The sequence below is a fragment of the Panicum virgatum genome, chromosome 1K, assembly GCF_016808335.1.
Source record: "Panicum virgatum strain AP13 chromosome 1K, P.virgatum_v5, whole genome shotgun sequence".
NCBI lineage: Eukaryota > Viridiplantae > Streptophyta > Magnoliopsida > Poales > Poaceae > Panicum > Panicum virgatum.
Window position 1 is genome coordinate 50,602,794 of NC_053136.1, and position 20,294 is coordinate 50,623,087.

Sequence of the window (20,294 nt, forward strand, 5' to 3'; positions counted from 1 at the left end):
GTTATCCACCTCCGTGGCCTTGAGCTTGCTGAAAAGCTCATTCACGGTCAGAGTCTCATAGCCTGCAGACTCGATGATCGTGTTCACCTTGAGATCCCACACAGAGCGGTCAAGTGCGTAGAGCAATTTGAGGGCCTTCTCGTGCTCTGTGTAGTCAAGGGCATCAGCAGATCTGTTCGCACTGACTTTGTTCACAATCGATTGAAACCGACTGAACATGTCGCCAATGCTCTCACCCGGCCCCTGTGTGAAGTTCTCATATTCACGCCGGTGAGTCTCGAACAGTCTATCCTTCACTTGAGGTGTGTCCTCTTGGTAGTTCTCAAGACACGTCCAGACTTTGTGTGCTTTCTGAAAACCCTGGACGCGTGAGAACTCCGCACGAGAAATGCCAGCGAACAAGGCATTGACAGCCTTAGCGTTCGCCTCGTGTTCGGACACCTGAAGAGGACTGGTCCGAACGGCAAGCACCTCGTACGCCTGGTTTTTGGTGATATCACAGACCTCGGCTCCCATGCTTTGCAAGAAAGCATGCATGCGAACCTTCCAATAAGCATAGTCCTCGCCGGAAAACACTGGAATCTTACCAAGACTCGCCATGGTCGCCAAATGGTTTTCGAACCGGTTAAGGTTCTGAAAACCACAACCAAGCTCTGATACCAATTGAAGGACCGAACAGGCGACCAGATGGGGGGTGAATGGGAGCCGCAAATTCGATTTCAAAAAAAAATCTAAGGGCCTATGTCCCAATAACACCCGACACACTTCAAAATGACGAGTATCAACACCGCGTAGCTCAGAACGGCTACCGGCACTAAGAATACTCTCACAGAGAATCTGAATACACACAAGCGCACACGCTCGACTAAAATTGGAAGAAACACCGTCGCAGAGAAATCACTTAAGAAACTCGAGGCAAAAGGTTAGTGCACAGGTAAAATAAAAGATAGAAAGAACTGGCTTTAAACTAGCTAACACATGCACGACTAAGTTAAACTAATTTTTGTTTTGCTTTTCTTTTTAAACTAGCCCTAACAAAAGCAAATTAAAACTAGCTAAATTAGCATGCTAAGAACACCAAAAAAACACTTGAAACTAAATTACACAAAAGCTAACTCGACAAGAGACTAACCAAGACTAGCAAGAACTAAACTAAGTAACACAAGCTAACGAGCACAGAGTAAATAGGAGAGGAAAACTTTGTGCAGCATTTCTACAAATACTTGATAGGCATAGGTGAACTAACAAATCACAAGCCAGCTTTCCACTTCCTAATTTCCCACGCACGCATGACTCAGACCTGCAAGAAAGAAACAAATCAAGAGGCAACACGCCCGCTGCCTGCTCAAAGAAACAAATCAAGAGGCAACACGCCCGCTGCCTGCTCCAGAGCCGCGCGTCCTTCTTGCTGGATGCTGCTGCTAGCGCCGCCGGACTGCCTCACCGGCCATGGCGGGCGCCCCACCTGACGCTTCTCACCTGTGCCGCACAAGGCCATGCCAAGCACCTGCTCCCTGCAGTGCTGCTTGCTCAAAGGATCAGCGCCAAAACCAGAGCAGCCCCTGCACAGCACCGCCAACAAGAGGAAACCAAAAACTACAAGCAAAAATGAGATGTACAAGATGCGAAACAAATCAACTCAACCGCCCAGAGGGCACTAGGAGGGCAGGGCCTCCTTTCCCATGGATCCAAGGTTTAATTTTCCATCCAAAAATCCTAACCCTAGGTGAGGGAGGAAGAAGGGGAAAACAAGAACGGAGGAGAGGAGAAGGGGCGACGGGAACTGGTGGGGGAAATAGTTGGCTGCCTCCTCTCTCTTTTAACCCCACTAACTCTCTAGACTTAACTAGACACTAGAAAGCCCGTAGGGGCAAAACCGGAAAAGATACATTGGACTCATCCGACGGCCGAGGTTCTTTCTTCGACTCGAAGCCTTCTCCGCGATGCCGCCATGTCGATGAAGATCCAGTTCGCGGTTTTGGAGGGTCCGCGAAACCCAGGTAGTTCGCCGGTTTTAAGAAAACCGTCAAAACTCCACGCGCGGGAAGATTCCCGCCTCCACGCCGTGGCCCTAGACGCCGTTACTGCCTCGGCCTTCTGACGGCCCTAGACGCCGCCCGACGCCCGTCACCTCCTCGCCCGCAGCGAGGCCCTGGACGCCGTCGACGCCCGTCGCCTCCGTCAGTCCCGAGACCGACGCCCGTGCCTCCACGACTTGGCGTCTTCAACCGCCGTCCGCCTCCTTGGTTTTGTGGCGCAAGCCAAGAAACCCGTCTTCCGTCGCCGCTTGCGCCCTCGATCCAAGAGTGGACGCCACAGCTGCCGCCCGGCACGGGCTCCGGTCCCGGCTGCCCTTCACCGCCGTCCACCGCACGGTCCATCGGCCACATCACCTCCACGGCAGCTCTCCGTCGACACTTGACGCCCGTGTACCTGCAACCAAAGACCAAGCGCATGATCACTCCGCACGGTTGACAATTCACTCATCACAAGTAGGATAGAGTACTCCACATTCCTCACATATCCTGATGTAGCCATAATGTCACAAGGCACTGTTGCAGTCAAAACTAGACATAGATTTCTTATAGTCGGTCTAAATGACTAACATTCTTCGTTAGTGCAGGCGCCGGCTTCAAACCCCCACGACGGGACTTGTCGAGAAAATAGTCTTTTCTTTTCTTTTTTTTCTTTGGGGAGCACATGTCTTTTGTGCTTCGGTGCTGTGACCCATGCCGATGCGCGGCGCATTGATCCTCAAGCCTCCATCCATGCGATGGCAGCTGGCACGGGCGCTGCTAGTTATTTTTTTTGACTCCAGCAGACTTGTCATATTAAGTCTCCCCTACTTTAGATTTTATGTTTTGAGCCTAAACTAGTCCAACAAACTAGCTCCATGTGTAATTCTGTCAAATTTGTTTCAGAATAATTTTTTGTTCCGAAATAATTTTTTTAATTGTTCCTACAATACAAAATTTTTGTTCGGTAACAAAACGAAATTATTTCAGAACAAAAGATAGTTATTGAGTCTTATGTGATGATTTGGCTGCTAGTAACACATGTTACTCGTAATATTTGCGGATGGCACCCGATTCCATACGCATTTTTCGGATGGTCTGTCCGCCCGGCAGAGCAACCACGTTCTCTAGCCCTCCGGCTCCCTCCAACATCCGACGGACGGCGGCGGGAGTGGCGGTGATCAGTATGGGTGTGGTCGGTGTCGGTCTCATCCAACCGATTAGGGGTGGACGGTATTTCATTTACCGACCTATGGAGTCGTAGGAGACGTCGGATCATAAACGAGCGGCAGGATCCGAGCAGAGAAAAGTGGGCTGGCGCGTTGTATGACTTGAGACCCAGGAATCAGCCCAGTGGGCCGTCTCGTGATGCACTGGGAGCTGCTGAAGCCGCGCGTGGGGACCGGCTTCCTGCGGCAGCTCCAACGGGCGGTATTGGCGAGTTTTTTAAATTTTTATATTATTTTTTTTCTGATTTATCAAAAATATATGCCGAATTTTTTTTTTGCAAAAATGTCATCCTGCCGCCAGTTCATCCGGCGGAAGGCAGGTACCGCCGGATGAACCGGCGGTATGGTTACTGTAATTTGTTTAGATGAAAAATTCCCGGTGCACTCCCGATGAGCAGCACGACTTGTTTAGATCTGATTTTTTAGATCTAAATGTTGTGTCGATTATTTAAACACCAGAATGATTCTAAATGAAAAAAGTTTGAATTGCAAAGTTGTAGATCTCGTCGAGATCTATAATTTTCATATAAATTTTATCTCCATCCGAATCCATATGAATTAGTTATATTTTTTTGAAAACGTGCTACAGTGATGACGTTACCAAATTATTGCTTTCAACGGGCGGGCCGGGGTTCCTCTTCCGTCTCTCCGGCATAGCTCTCTGACTTGAAACTCCGAGGCCAACAGCTCGCCAGGGCTCTTCTTCTCCGTCGCCGGCCGGCCTCAACATCCTGGTCAGCTGCCGCACGACCGATGAGATTGTTACAGTTCGCTGTTCTCAGCCGTCGGCCTGCAAGCGGCCCAGCCGGCAACCAGCAGCCGCAGTGCCTCTCCGTTCGCATACACGCTGCTGTTCCGCGTCCATCGCATGCGTCAAATTTTTTTTAATACGTGGGGAAAGAGTCGTTTGAAGGGCAAGCTGTCTTCTTTTCCTCTGATTCTTTTTTTGCATCCAAAGAGCAAAGAACACAACCTGCCAAGACGACGGAGGTCCTGAGCTTGGTCGACAGTCTTCCAGTTTCCCTTGGCGCGTCGCAAAGACTGCTCTTGATGATTCGGAACCCGCGTACGACGGCAGCACCTCGTGTTTGAGCAGTTGGACTCACTGCTGACTGCTCCCTCCGTCCCTAAATATTTATCATTTTCGTTTTTTGAGAAACAACTTTGATTCAATATATTCAAAATATTAATATTTATGGTACATAATTAGTATCATTAGAAAGATTTTAATCCAGTTTTTTAATAAATATATTTGAAGATACAAATATTGCATATATTTTTTGCAAATCGAGTTAAATTTGCCGCATGCACACCAACGATGATATTTATTTAGGGATGGAGACTTGGAGAGAGTACTGTCGAGTGTCGACTCGTAGTCCCAGCATGAAGTTTTCAGAATTCAGATTATATATGCTGCCCAGGCCCAGCAGTCAGCGACTGCAGCACGTGCGTGTTTTTTTTTCTCCCAAACGAACAGCAGTCAGCAGGTGTCTCAACATCCTACTGGACCGGGGACGCAATGGTACTGTCAGCCTATCGGCCCACAGTTTGCCGCCGGGTCAAAAGAGGAAAAAAAAAAGGTAAAGGAGTGTAGTATTGCATACGACGGCCGCAGTTGGGCCTCGAGAAGATCCAACTGTTCTTGCTATTTGCAACGTGGGATAACACGTAATGACTTCATTTTTAGAATTTTGCAACCATCTGTTCAAGCGTGTCAGACCATGTTCAAAAAAGAATTTGTCCTTTCTATGCATAGGGCAAAGAGCTTGATTTCTGATGGCATGCAAGAATGGATAGACAACCTTTTGTAATCTCCCTTATTTTCTTTCTTTGTTTCTTGAGTTCTTTTGTGTAGGGGGATTTCTACCCTTCTGTTTCATCAAATAAAAAAAAAGTGGGAAACGTGTCTCATTTTCTAGTTGCGGTGATCTCTCTAGCTCTGTGATTTTGAACGACCGAAAGCTCCACCGTGTCTGACTTAAAAGAAAGATTAGACTAGACTTGGGCAGTAGGAAATCCTGATTGGCTACTCTGTTTGCTGCATCTAGCCAACAATATTTTTTTCTCACACCAAATCAGCACCAGCCACCAGCCAGCCAGCAGTACTTTTCTCTCACAACAAATCAGCATCAGCCACCAGTCACATCACAGCGAACAGCTAGTAGTTACTTCCCCACAAGTAACCCACTTTCTATCATTAAGGATGTATAATATATAAATCCTCTTTCCTCAATGACAATGAGGGCGTTAAGGGTGGCTCCACGCCTACCTCAGTCTTGCATGATAAAACATGCAAAACGTTTCTCAACTTTATCGATGGAAGACTTGGGAAATGTTTAAGCAACCGCACAATCTGAAGAACGTGCAAAACAGAAATTTCTGAATAAAGTTTCTCAACGTGTAACTTCTAGCGGTAACAATAGTAAGGAAACCAATAATCCTACACTGACAAGTACGTACGAATGTTGAAAAAAGAGAGAGAAAAGGTGTCTATATGCGCAGATGATGCAAGACAAATGACAACCACACATGGAAAATGGGGGTCAGTCTTTCCAAGGCCGTAATAAGCTCAACAACTATATATATAGTCTTGTTGGCTAACAATGAAATTATACTGTGAGAAATATATTTTGTAATCTATGTTTAAAAGAGACTATTTTTGTTATAATATATTTGCATGCAACACATGCTAGAAAATTTAACATTAGTACCGGTCAGCAACCCCCTTTAGTATACTGAACGGGGCACACCATTTAGTACCAGCCAAAACGCCTGATACTAAAGGGGACATTTAGTACGATCGACCGGTACTAAATGGCTTTGCACCCAAAAAAGTAATTAAAAAATTGAGGACTCTCACGAGACCTTACGACCTCAAGCCTCGCGCGAACCTTCCTTACCATCCACATACACATCACATGTGATGGAGTTAGATATACTTTTGTTTTGAAGTAACCCGTGGAGTATCTTTTAATACAGATCATAACATCACCCGATACTAAATGTCACTCTTTAGTACCGACTGGTGTTATTGACCGGTACTAAGTGGCCGAGCCATTTTAGTACCGGGTCAAAACACCACCAATTGTTACTTAATGCCACCCTTTAGTAGTGTCTTGACCCGATACTAAAATGGCTCGTGGGCTTTCAAATTTAAATCCGATACTAAAATGACTCCATGTCAGCTTTAGTAGTATCAAATTAAATTATGACCGGTACTAACGTGCAGGGATGAACAATCATTTTTCTTGTGGTGGTTTAAAATCATTGACTTTGGACAACCCAAAAACGTCATTTTTGTTTTGCGATTGGAGGTAGTATTATTGATCGAAGAGAATTGTTGGGTGCTCAATATCAAAATTGCGATACTTTTTTTCAATCTAAACAACACTTGTATCCATGATTGAACTTGTGGAGTAGACGACTTATCCTATGTTCCAACGAAAACGTTTGCATCATATTATATTGCTGTTGCCTTGCTGGCAAAGCTGCTGACGCAACATAGTAGGCCCTCACCAGTGACACGCATGCACAAACCATCAGACTAGCTGACAGCAACAGGCGGTATGCATGTATGTCGGCACTCGGCAACGAACTCTCGGCGCTATCCATCTCCTTCATTCAGTCTCGCGACTGCGCAGTCTGCAGTTTGCTCTGCTCGCCTTCAGACTAGTTCCCAGTAAAAATCATACCGCTACTGTTACTATCTGCTAGTCACATACCACACGCGTAGCTTGCATGAATTTTTCACAAAGCTTTAAGCCAGCTTGACCTAGCCTATATATACCCGTGCAGATCGATCGCTTGGCATTCAGTGCAAACAATCAATAAGCTTGTGATCGATAAGCTAACAAACTTAGTCTTCTGTGATCCAAGCCTGTATTGGAGACTGCGTGTAGTAGCAGGGGATCGGAGCTCTAGCTAGCGGCCTATTCTCTCGTAGATGGCCACGATGGGCAGGCTCGTTCTGCCATTGATGATGGCAGTGCTGATGCTGCTGGTGATGTTGGCGTCGGCGCGGCGTCTCGAAGGCGAGAAGTGGACCGGCGGCGAGGCCGCCTCCTCCGGCGAACATCCTATCATACAATTCTCCAAACACCTGTACCTGCAGCAACTGCCAGCAGGTTCCTCATGCAGAAGCAGTAACCGAAACAACCCATGCCGTCCTTGAAAGGTAGCAGAACGAACCAGCACGCTTTGCATGGTACGACGTCAAGGCTGTGTGACTTATTAGCGTGTAGTATTTTCTCCGCGTGTGATAATAAAATCCATAGAGCGACAATAATGTGGTGAGAATAATAAAGCCTGTTTTTTTCGAAAAAAATAATAAAGTTTGTGTGTGATTTCTGATCATTGTAAGTGTCGATGAATTGTACTACTTGCATTGCTTGAATAATAATAAAGTGTTTGGTTTGTTTGTAATTGGATCTATATATATCTATGTATTGCTCAAGCACTTCGCGACACATTTGTGATGCATAATTTTATAAATGAAAGTATTTAAGTTCGGATATACGGACTCGGCCCTAGTCATGCTAGGCCACGGGAGGAAGATGAGCCTGACAAGCGGGGCCCACCTGGCGGCGACAAGGGGGGGCACGCCGGGTTGGGCCAGGAGAGGAATGGGCCGGCTAGCTGGGCTGTAGGAAAGAAAAGAAAAGAAAAAGGGGAGGAAGGGAAGAGTTGGGCTGGGCCGAAAACAAGAGAGAGGGAGAAAAGTTTTGAAATAAAGATCAAGCAAATTTAATTCAAATTTAAATTCAAGGAATTTAAATTCAAGTAGAACAACAAGCAATTAATAAAACAATGCAAAGGCAACATGAATGCAAAGCAAACAGAACAACCTTATTTAATTTAGAAAACAACTAATAAATATTTTTCTTTTACACTAAGTACCTTGTGAAGAAAAATAAATGTTGATAAAATGTTAAAATTATGAGAAAATTGTTGCTTTACTTTTACTTTTAATCACATTTTGAAATCCAACAATTTTAGAGTGTGACAATTCATATCAGCAAATTAATCTTGTGGATAGCTATAGCTAACAAATTAATGCAATTTGATTTTGGCTTCCGATGGTCCTTGTTGTTTGTGGGCACGACCATCTGTAGGGCCGGCCCTCTCTGATGGAATCTCTGTCCAGCAACCTTGTCTCGATTGCGATTTGTGAACGTGCCACTAGTAATTAGTACCTGATGGAGACCTGAGAACTTTGGAAGACTGACCGTCTCAGTTAGACTTGGGGGACTAGAATAGGAAATTTTGACTGCCGTAGTTTCGTAAGCTTTTCGTGACTTCATCGGGTTGCTGATCTCATATAAAAGAAAAGGTGCATCTAAAAAGCTACGAGTAAATTATTGGTGTGCCCATATATATATACTCTCTTTTTGGAATGTCTGACCACCAAATATATACAGTACGTGCATAAAACTCGTCAAATTTGAAGTGAGAAAAAGGTAGCACTTTGCTCGAGCTCTCTCTTCTGCTTTGATCTCGCCACCTGTAAAGTGCCTCTTAATTTATTTGTTTCAAGCGCCGCATAATTTCCAATTTGGTCGGTCTCCCTCTCATGGATCAGACGGTTCATACTAGCTATATATTGCGTGTTTTTAATTTGGAGCTCTAGCTTCTCCGAAAGTTCTCCTTTTGAACGTTCAGAGAATTATATATAGGCTGTGTTTAGATGAGGGGAATTGGGGGAGAAAAAGTCACGTCAGTCACTGTAGTACACTGTAGCACTTTTTATTTGTTTGTAGTAAATATTTTTCTACTATGACCTAACTAGTCTCAAAAGATTCGTCTCGCAACGTACATCAAAACTATGCAATTAGTTTTTTTATTTAACTATATTTAGTACTCCATGTATGAGTTATTTGCTATATTTAATGTTTCGATGTGATAGGAGATGTGATGGATGTGATGGAAAGTTTGGAAATTTTGTAGGAACTAAACACACCCATAGAGCTATTGAACGTCAAATCAGTGCACAGTTTTCAGAACGACGTGCTCAGAAGGCAACAAATCAAGCACTAATCCAAATAATCAGCTCTGGATATATATACTTTTCTTTTCGGTTTCAGTTTGTCTGATTTGTTATATATATAGTTCTCGATCAGCATTAATTCGTGACACTTTCAGTCCGTGACCCATGCCTGTGTGCTGCAGCTGCTGCCCAACCCTAACTTGCATCGCACTAGATATTATTGTTCACGGCCAAGACGCCGCTACTAGCTACGGCATCGATCGATCGCGAGATCGAGGAATTCGTCTCATGTTCGTGAGAACGGGTCGCCCGACCGTCGACCGACATCATCTTTCGCGCACTAACACACGTACACACACTCACTCGTGAAGTTGGCCGCACATCGAGCTAGCTAGAAAAACCGCGTAGACTTGTATAGTGTGTGTGCATCGCTTGCTCGCTAATTAAGTCAGCTCATGATCAAGTGCTCAACTAATAACCAGTCTCGCGCGCAAAAAAAAAAAATCACACGGATTGCACGGTATGCCATGCCGTGGTGCGTGACCCGGCCCGACCTCGTCGACATGCATGCAAGAAGAGAGCTTCATATCTCCCTGCTTATAAATGCACCAGCAGCTGATCACGAACCCTAATGCTTGTAGCACCATACTAGCCAACGCTCGATAGAGTCTCGAAGTTCTGTAAAGGGGAAAAAAATAGAGACCACGCACAGTGAAGTGTACGTGCACCACACTAATAATGTCGTCCTCAACGCCCACGGTGAGAAAGCTTACGGTGGCCACCATACTGTTGGTTCTCGTGGTCACGTCGGCCTCGGCCACCCGCGCCTTCCCGCCGGGAGCAGAGCATGGCTCCTCCGGCATCTCCACCGGGGATGGCGCGTTATTACCATCACCACCGAGGTCCTCGTCGTCGCACTCGCATTGGCGACGCCTATACAGGCTGCTGCTGCCATTGGAGGAGAAGTCAGGAGCAGGCCATTCGTGTGGAAGTAGTAGTAAAAACATCCACTGTCCGTAGAGAAGGCATGCGGAACTGTCGGGGGAATTGCCCTATTATATTTTGTTGTGTGTTATTAGTGTGTATATGTCGTACACGTACGTACTACGTATAGGTCTGAATTCTATAGGTCTTGCTTGGGAGTGGATTTGCAGTGATGCAAAGTACTTAGAGAGAACATGCAATGCAGCGGTTGTTTAGTTTTTAGCGATTATTATTATTATTATTATTATTATTATTATTATAACCTAATGCTTATTAGTGGCTAAGCTTCTTTTCTTAATTACTATCGAATTATTTCAATAATGCTTGACTTGTTGCATGGACACTTCATGTAGAAACTATTTTTAGTGGGGTTTCTTCAAAGTAAATTATCATATAATCCTCTCTCTGTTTCTCTCCTTTCCTCCGACCCCATCTGATTATATTCTCGCACCGGGGTGGTTTCTTCCATGACAAATACTTTCCTTGTCCCTCATCATTAACTCTACACCGCATTATTATTTTTATTGCATAGCATCCTAATTAGAAACCATCTTGGTACGATCATCCCCATAGGCTTACAGTGCATAAAGTAGTGTCCGTATGTCATGCCTATTTGACCTATATCAATAATCCATTACACTATATTTGTTCATGGCATAACATGCATACAGACCCAGGAATTACTATTTTTATTACTAAAAAAATTAATATGAAACCACCATTCATACTCTTACAAATATCACAATTACTATTTGTCCATATTGCATTAGCAACATTGATTATACCCGCAATAGATTTAATATAGAATATTTTTCTCCCAAGTCCACAGACAAATATAGTGAAATGGAGGGGGAGTAGATAAATTGGAGAATCAAAATTATATATTGAACTTTGTTTTTTACGCCACCGACGAAGGGCGTATAGTGAAGGGAGTAGATATATTGAACTTTGCACTTGGCCCCTCCTGCACGAGGGGGCGGTCGTTGGCCGGCGGCCCATGCAGCCAAGTGCAGGGGCAACCTGGCTGGAATTGGGATCGGGAGGTCGGTCGGCTGGAGGCTGGTAGTGGCGTTGGGTGGGTCTGGGAGACTATGAGGCAGAGGGGATGGGGATCGATTTAGGGTTAGTTGTTTAGTTGTGGCCTTGTGGGCTTACTGGGCCTCGACGCCTTGTTGCTGGGCTCTCTTATATTTCATGTATTTCGGGTAATTGGGGTATAGAGGGGGTGTATACCCGAATTACTCGAAATAAATCAGGTTTTTGGAAGTCCTACCAAATAGTGTTTGGGTATTTCGGGTTCATGTTCAAGTATCGGGTTAGAAAAAATTATGCCCAGGGCTAGATTGCATGGTCCTCTCTCTCTATATATTGTATAAAAGCGAATGTTACATGCATGGTTGCTTCAATTTTCACCAGAAAAGAGAAAGGAACTAAAAGCAATCGTGAGGAAGCAATGGTTGACTTGACGATTAAGCCTGACTACGTCGCACTAGCCTATCAACTTGTGCTCCTGCACTGGCTAATTAAAATAAATGTAAACATAAAGATTATAGCTAATAATTATAATTATCTATCTCACACTCTCTTTCATCTATTAAATGTTCTAACACATACTCTAAAATATATATTTATTATTATCTAGTTGTAGATTTCATTTTGCATCACAACTCCATGTGTGTTTGATATATATATTTAATTGAATCATTTGTTTCTGAATTAGTATTCTTATATCTTCCATCATACATGAATACATATACATGAATCTTGGTGACACATATCGTGGTTAGTATTTTTATATAAATAATAACATAAATAATATATTAATAATGATCAAAATAGCAATTTACACTTTTATATTCGTGCATTTTAATATTTTGTTATATATTCAGATTCATGGGTTACTCTAACTTTTAATAGTGATACAATTGAATAATTTATATGCAAAATTAGGGGTTATTTGCATTATTTTAACAATGGCATCTGTGGGTAATTTACAAGATGATTAAGGGTTGCTTTAGATTTTTTAATGGCTGGGGAGGTGGGTAATTTAGATACATATTTAGGGGTTACTTTAGTCTATTTTTATATTGGTAGAGCAGAGTAATTTATAAGGAAAGACAACATGTCCAATGACTATTATGAATTAGAGTTGTTGGATTGATGGCCGGATGTTTCTGATTTTTTAGAGTTTTTAGAATTTCTCTATTTTTTTAGAGTGTCCATGTAAGATCCTAGGTGGCTTCATGTGGAGGATTAAAATGAGCATCCAATTAGTAATAGTAAGATAATATGGTCCAACTTAAGTACTATGAATATACTTTTCATCAGCGTTGAACAAAACTGATCTTTGCTATGATGGAATGTACGGAAAAAAATACTGTGATTAATTAGATCTAGCTCGACGAGTGTATAGTATAGATACTTTATTTGGCTACACTTTTGCTACGCCGTGCACCTCTGTGTGTGTGTGTGTGTGTGTGTGTGTGTGTGTGTGTGTGTGTGTGTGTGTGTGTGAGATCAGATGGCAAGCGCTGCTGAGCAGTCTCTGTAGTTGCATGCAGTTTTCCGTTCCGAAGACCACCGTAAGTGTAACTTGAGAAACCCGCGTGAGCAGTCTGCCGCAGTGTCCAGTCGCGCACGTCGCGTGGAACTTATTAAGAAGGTAAGCAGCACGGAAATTTCGCAAAGCCCTGAAGCTCTCCAGTCTCCACCTATATAAACCAGCGCAGATCACTCGGCCTGTATGATTATTCATCGTGCAGAATCCTCAAGATAGATAAAAGAAAAAATACCACCAGCTTTGTTGTATTTAGCATTAGGGAGACGGCCATGTCGATCAGCAAGCCATTTTTCGCTCTGCCGCTGCTGATGGCTGTGCTGGTGCTGTCGTTGGCGGTGTCAGGGTCGGCGCGGCGGTTGGAAGCCGATCGCCCGACCGGCGGCGAGGCCGCCGCCGTGTTCGGCGTCGGCCTTCCTGTCTTACAGTTCCTCAAAGGCCTGTACCTGCAGCAACTTTCATCAGGCCCAGGTTCCTCCTGCATGACCAACGACCCAAAAAACCCAGCATGCCATCATGGTCACTGAAAATATCATCAGGATGTTACACACCAAACATGGCAATATTGTATTTCTCACTGTCATAGTAGTGATGATATTAAAACTCAGATAGAACGACAATTTGATTGGGTCTAAGTTTGCATTTGATTAGTTTATTGTTAAGTCGGTGAATGTGCTTGTATGAATAAAGTGATGATATAGGCTTCTTTGTAAGTTTCTAAGAACTGCGTATATATACATCCTGCTCAAGCGTTCAACGTTTTTTGCATACATGTGTCATGTGAACGAATGGGTATCGATGAATGGAAGTACAGGTGTAATTGTGAAACAAAGTGTTTGTACATTCATGTTCCTCTTGCTGCCTAGTGTTGTGGGTGTGCAGCTAGATGAATGGAAGAACTGAATGGAGCGAATGGAAAAAAAATGAGAAGCTGGCCTAGTGTTGTGGGTGTGCAGCTAGAGCTTATATGGGTTGCCTAAATTTGCCTATACACATGGATGAAGATAAGATTTGAGTTTAGGAAAAGACTTCCCTTCCCAATGGACAAAAGAAAATTGCAGCTAGAAATAGCCCGCATTAACTGATTCGCGACACTAATATCAGATAATCCATGAGACACAGACACGGTAGGTCTGCGAGTCTTTGGTCTGAACTGAACGTGTGCCACGATAGCTAGCCTAGTATTTGGTCCTGTGATCTTGCCGCGTGCGATGGAGATCAAACCAGCTAACCCTCTAACATGTTTTTCATCCTAACGTCCCATTCCCACAGCTACTTAATCTGAAAAAAAATTCCACACAGCTCCTTCCGTGGAAGATCCAAGGGTTCTTGATGATTGCGATCGAGTGGCTGCATGCATGGAGCGTCCTCTTAAGCTGATCGACATATAGATTCCATGTTTATCTGATCGGAAATGTGCGTCTCAGATTTTTACTTTCAGTTCGAAGACTGACGCAAGACTTTGACTTGAACAGGGAATTATTTATAAATAAATAAAGGAAATAATTTTGACTGGCCTGCTTGCAGTACCAAAACTCCGGCCGTGGCTACTTTGTATGCCAGGAAATCATTCGGTGATTTCATCAGACGACCTTGTTGGCAGGCCAAAAGAAAATGACAGATAATCAACCAATGCTGACGTAATATTTTCGACAAACTGGGGGCAAATACATACTGATATAATATAAATATATAGTAGTTCATATAAAATGCTACTTTCCATCGAAATTACTATTGCATTTCCTTATTAAAATTGCCTTTCCACATTAGTACATCGTTTTTCCTTGGCAAAAACTTGTCATTTTGTTTTGCTTCCTGACACTTTAATAATTTTCTTCTTGTTAACAGGGAAAAGTTTATATAAAAATATCAATATATAGTTGCGGAAAATTCAGCATCCAAAATATGACTGAGGAAACAAAACGATAAGTATGAGCATTATATTTCTGGGCAGGCCAACTCGGTCCACGGTGCTTGGCGTGCATGGGGCATCAGCTTAAACTAGTAGGCACTGTCTGCTGTTTGGGAGCATGAGCACCAAGCTGGTCCCACTATCTAACGGAGTCTGTCGATGTGACTAGTAGACTCTGAATGTGTGAATATTGTAACCGAGAACTTTCTCCTTGGAACACTGACCATTAGCATTGGACTTTACACGGCTTCTATGGACTGACTGGCTACGTGCAACACGTTCCATAGACTCCCAAGTCACAACCGGTGGCTGATGATGTCATATTGAGGAATGTGGAGTACTCTATTCTGCTTGTGATGAGTGAATTGTCAACCGTGCGGTGTGATCGTGTGCTTGGTTTTTTGTTGCAGGTACACGGGCGTCGAGTGTCGACGGAGAGTTGCCGTGGAGGAGCTCAGGCCGGGCGGCAGCTGTGGCGTCCACTCCTGGATCGAGGGCGCAAGCGGCGACGGAAGACGGGTTTCTTGGTTTGCGCCACAAATCCAAGGAAGCTGACGGCGGTTGAAGACGTCAAATCGTGGAGGCACGGGCGTCGGTCTTGGGACTGACGAAGGCGACGGGCGTCGACGGCGTCTAGGGCCGTCAGAGGGCCGAGGCGGGAACGGCGTCTAGGGCCACGGCGTGGAGGCGGGAATCTTCCCGCGCGTGGAGTTTTGGCAGTTTTCTCAAAACCGGCCATCTACCCGGGTTTCGCGGACCCCCCCAAAATCGCGAACCGGATCTTCATCCACACGGCGACATCGTGGAGAAGACTTCGACTCGAAGAAAGAACCTCGACCGTCGGATAAGTCCTTGTATCTTGTTCCGGTTTTGCCCCTACCGGCCTTCTAGTGTTTAATTGAGGCCAGGGGTAGTGTAGTCTTTTTGGGTGAGAGTTGTTGGGGTTAAAAACCCCCCTCAACCCCTCCCTCTCTCTCTCCTTTTTTCAGCCTGGACAGAGCACGCCGCCCAGCTCTCTGGCGCCTCCCTCTCTCTGTGTTCTCCCTTTCCTCTCCTCTCTTCTCTAGGATTAGAGGTATGGATAGTTGAGATTTTGTACTGAGATTGTGTGGGAAAGGAGGCCCAATCCTCCTTGTACCCTCCGGGATTTTGAATTCATCTCAATCTCGTATGATTTGTGCCTTGTTTTGGACGAATTTCGTTTTTCCTAGGTCGATTCTTGAGCACGAGATCGTGATGGTTATTCAAGCTTTTTGAAGTGATTCTAATCCCTCTTGCCTAGTGCAAAACCCCCAGGAATCACGAGCTCTTTAGGATCGAAGTTCTTGTGCCTTTCACGTTCTAGAGAAAACCCCGTTTTTGCTCGGGAATTCTTCGATTCCTCCCAAATCATAGAGTGATTCGTCGATTCCTTCCGTGGACATGTTCACAAGTCCTTTGTGATCATGCCTACAAAATTTGGTAACGTTTGGACTTGATTTGATCCCTCGAACTTCAAGTTTTTGACAAGGCGCGGGCTGGAAAAAGGTTCTGGACTATGTTCTTCCTAGCACCGGATGAACCGGCGCTTTGAAATTGTAAGTGTCGGATCAACCGGTGCGTGGGATGTTCTGTGTTAGGGTTTTTGGCGTTTGGCTCGTTACACCGACGCTTAGAAATTGTTGAGCGTCGGTTTAACCGGTGTCAAGTGTTCTTGCCCAGGCCGTTCTGCCACCTCTCTGGACAACTACACCGGTGCTTCTCCATTTGCACCGATGCACTACCGTCGGTTTAACCGGTGCGCGGCTTTCTGTTGTGGTGTTCTCTCGGGTGAATTGCACCGGCATTTTGGTTGTGATTTCGTCAGTTTAACCGGTGCTTGCCGGATCAACTGACGGGTACAATTTTGACTGCACCGGTTCAACCGGTGTGTGCCTCTTCTCAGCTGCCGGCTCTGTGAGATCGGTTAAACCGGTGAAGACTTTCTTCACGCGTCGGTTTAACCGGTGCTCATATACCGTGATGGTTCGTGCGCTGATTCCTTGTGTTTTCCTTCGCACTTGTTCTCGCTTGTTCCTAGGAGTGTTTTGCATTGGTGTAGCTTCTCCATAGCTACTCCACGCTGTGCCTAGGACTCTAGGGTTGTGAGTATTCTTGGGACAAAGCCGAAGCTTCTATTTGCAAGAATTTTCAATTGGCTCCCATTCACCCCCCTCTGGTCGCCCTTTCGGTCCCTCACATATATAACAAAAAAAAACAAAAAGAGAGGTGCAGATTTATGTATACTCCTAGATCATCATCGCTAAGAAGCTACGATAGTTTTTTATATATCGTACCTTCTTACATAAATCTTCTTATAGTAAAAAAACATATTTAACCAACTATATTCTTTTTTATCAAAAATGAAGGGGGGGGTACTTCTCCTAACTTCAATACTTGAGCTGAAAAGTGCTAATTCTGTGGTCTCAAGCGCCGCATTTGCAAGGTCTTTCGCCCATAAATCAGGCGATTTTCATACGTACTATCTGTGTTTTGTGAGCGCTTCTCGGAAATTTCTCCTTTTGAACATTCATGAACTAACGTCAAATCGATCTGCACTTCTGCAGCGTCATTAGTTCCCACGCCGTGTTCACCAGGCAATTAGCTAGTGAACCCAAACCATCGGCTGAATTTCTCTGGTCAGTTTCGCTTGGATCAACGCACTGCTATTCCTGTAATTTTCACTCCGTCTTCCATGCATGCCGATCTTGCGACGCCGAACGCCGTTGCTCCTGCTCTAGCTACCAGCACAATGTTCACGGCAAACACAGCACCACCGAAAGCTACGTTGATCACAGGGCGTCGTACGGTTTGCCCGACCGACTTATACCAGTTTGATTTGAAAAAGTTTGGCAGAGCCAGGGAAACCGCGTAGATTGAATTTGTTTACGTGGCATTCCGTTCCTTTTGCGATTAGTCAGATCGATTAACGTAAAACCATGGAACTTTCAGTGTAAACTCGACATTTGACGAAGAGCGTCGGATTCCCTTATAAGTACCGGGTGACCTCAAGTACTCTGATGCTTATAGCAACCTAGCTACTGGCTACTGCTGTCCAATTCGTGTGATTTGGTAGCTCCGATCGAATCACTTCCAAAAGAAAAATCCAACGTAGCTCCGATCCTCCCTGATGAGGAAGGCCGCAGTGGTAGCCATGCTGATGCTGTTGGCTCTCATGGTCACGTCTGGCTCGGCCACCCGAGCCGCTGCGCGGGCGTTGCCGGGAGAACAGCCGCCGGCCACCGCAGGCGGCTCCACCAACAATGCGCTGTCGCCACCGCCGCCAACAAGGTCATCGTCGGAGCACGGGCGCGGCCTGCACAGGCTCCTGCTGCCAGTGGAGGAGAACAAGTCAGGAGCAGGCCATTCCGGTGGAACTTCTGATAAAAATTGCCCACCATCATGTCTGTAGGTCTTGCATGGGAGCAACCTAGGGCTTGTATATGTCGTACAGGATTATTTATTTGCGGGATATAAACTAGAGAGAAGATGCACAAGTCCCTACTTTACCTAATAGTATTATAGGTAATATCCGCCTGTAACGGTTTTTTAATTCTTAGCTCTGATTCGAGATTTTTTATATTTATTTTCTAGTTCTGTTTAATTGCTATATAGTCCTAGATAGTTGCATATATAGGTCGTGATCCAAACAAAAAAGTTTCATATATAGGTACTACAAGAACCTATGTACAGATCTACTATACCTGTTCAAACCTTTGTAATAAGCTGGTGAGTATATATATACTTGAATAATAAACATGTAGCTTTATTTATATCATTTTCGCTGGTATCCAGTGGATGTTTTTATTTAAACAATATTTTAGAAGAATGTTCCGAGGTAGAATTTCGCACACTACTACAGAAAGCTTTTATACTAGGGAAAATTCGATTCATGCCACCACAACTCCGTGAAATTGGGTTTCACGTTGAAAATCATGCCACTCAATGGCATGGATTTCAACATGAAATCCAACTTCGTGAAATTGTAGTGGCATGGATCCAACTGACCCTTTATACTAACGGTCAAAACATATTTGTGCTGGTGGATTTGACACCTACCAGCAGTCTTGTGCTAGCACAACATTTGTGCTTGCAGATGCACGACTGCAGACATAAATGCATTTGTGCTGGCGGTTGTCTTAAGCGTCTACCAGCACAAATCAATTCCGATCATTTTAAAAATTTAAAATAAAAATAAAATAAAATAAAATTTATTTTCACATTTTAGTATAAGGCATTTACACCTAGTTGTCCATCATTTGACACAAGTTCCACATTCTTTTAGCATATGCTGTGTAACGTGGTTTGAACCCGATATCTCCCCACTACTGGAAAAAGAGTCATTCGTCCCTAGCGTTTGTACCGGTTGTATTTTCAGCCGGTACTATCATGTGATTTTAGTACCGGTCGTATAAAACAGTACCCCATGTAGCATTTAGTACCGGCTAAAAATATGAAACACAGATCCTACAACTCCCAGAAGACAATTTAGTACCGGTTGATGGCTCCAACCGGTACTAAATTGCATAGATGTAATTTAGTACCGGCTGGAGCCACCAGCCGGTACATAAATTCTCACATTAGTACCGGACGGAGAAACAACCCGGTACTAACATGACTGCCACCGACAGACCGCATAGCTTTTATCTCGTCCTCTCCCACCAGCGCCATTATCTCCTCCTCTCCCACTCCCACTCCTTCCCCTCCACCCTCATCTCTCTTCCCTCCCTTCTTTCACCACCGAAGAGGCCTCGATTCGGCCACATGGGCGGCGAAAGGGGTAGCTGGCGGCGCAGAGGATTTCGCCGGCGCCCGCGGGAGGCGCGGAGGCCGCCGGCCACCGCCGGCGCACGGGTGGGTGGAGGCGGCTCGCCCCCAAGGGCGCGGCACTGCGGCCATCGCCGGCGCGAGGGCCACCTCCGGCGCACGGGTGGCGTGGAGGCAGTTGGCCAGGGCGTGGCACTGCCGGCGCGCGGGCGGCGCAGAGGCCGCCGGCCACCAAGGGCGCGCGCGGGTGGCGCGGAGGGGCACCGCCGGCCACCAAGGGGACTAGGCCGCCGACGCCACCAACTCAATTTTTTTATTGTTGACTTGTTCTTGAAATTTGTGATTGTAGTTCGTGTATTCTCGTGGAATTTGTAACTAGTTCATGTGAAATTTGTAACTAGTTGATCTGATTGTGAATTTTTTGTGGTTCATGTGATTGTGAATTTTTTGTGATTCATGTGAGAACGCGATGTGATTGAGAATGCAGTGGCGGCAGTTGCTGTGTCAAAAAGAAAAGGAAAGAAAGTGAGAAATGAAAAAGAAAACAAAAAAAGGATACGCGTGACGTGGTGAGTAGTTTAGTACCGACCGGTACTAAATACTCTATTTAGTACGGGTTGCTCCGACCGGTACTAAATGCTGGCGCATTTAGTACCGACGGACTGGTTCCGGGCAGGAGACCGGTACTAACCGGGAGTTCCTGCCCGGTACTAGTGTGCAATTTTCTAGCTGTGCCCGCTGCGCGTTCTTTCCTTACCATCTCACCTACGCATTACATCTTATCTTTCCAAGATATGCTATTCTTTGGATATCTCTTTTCCGAATATTA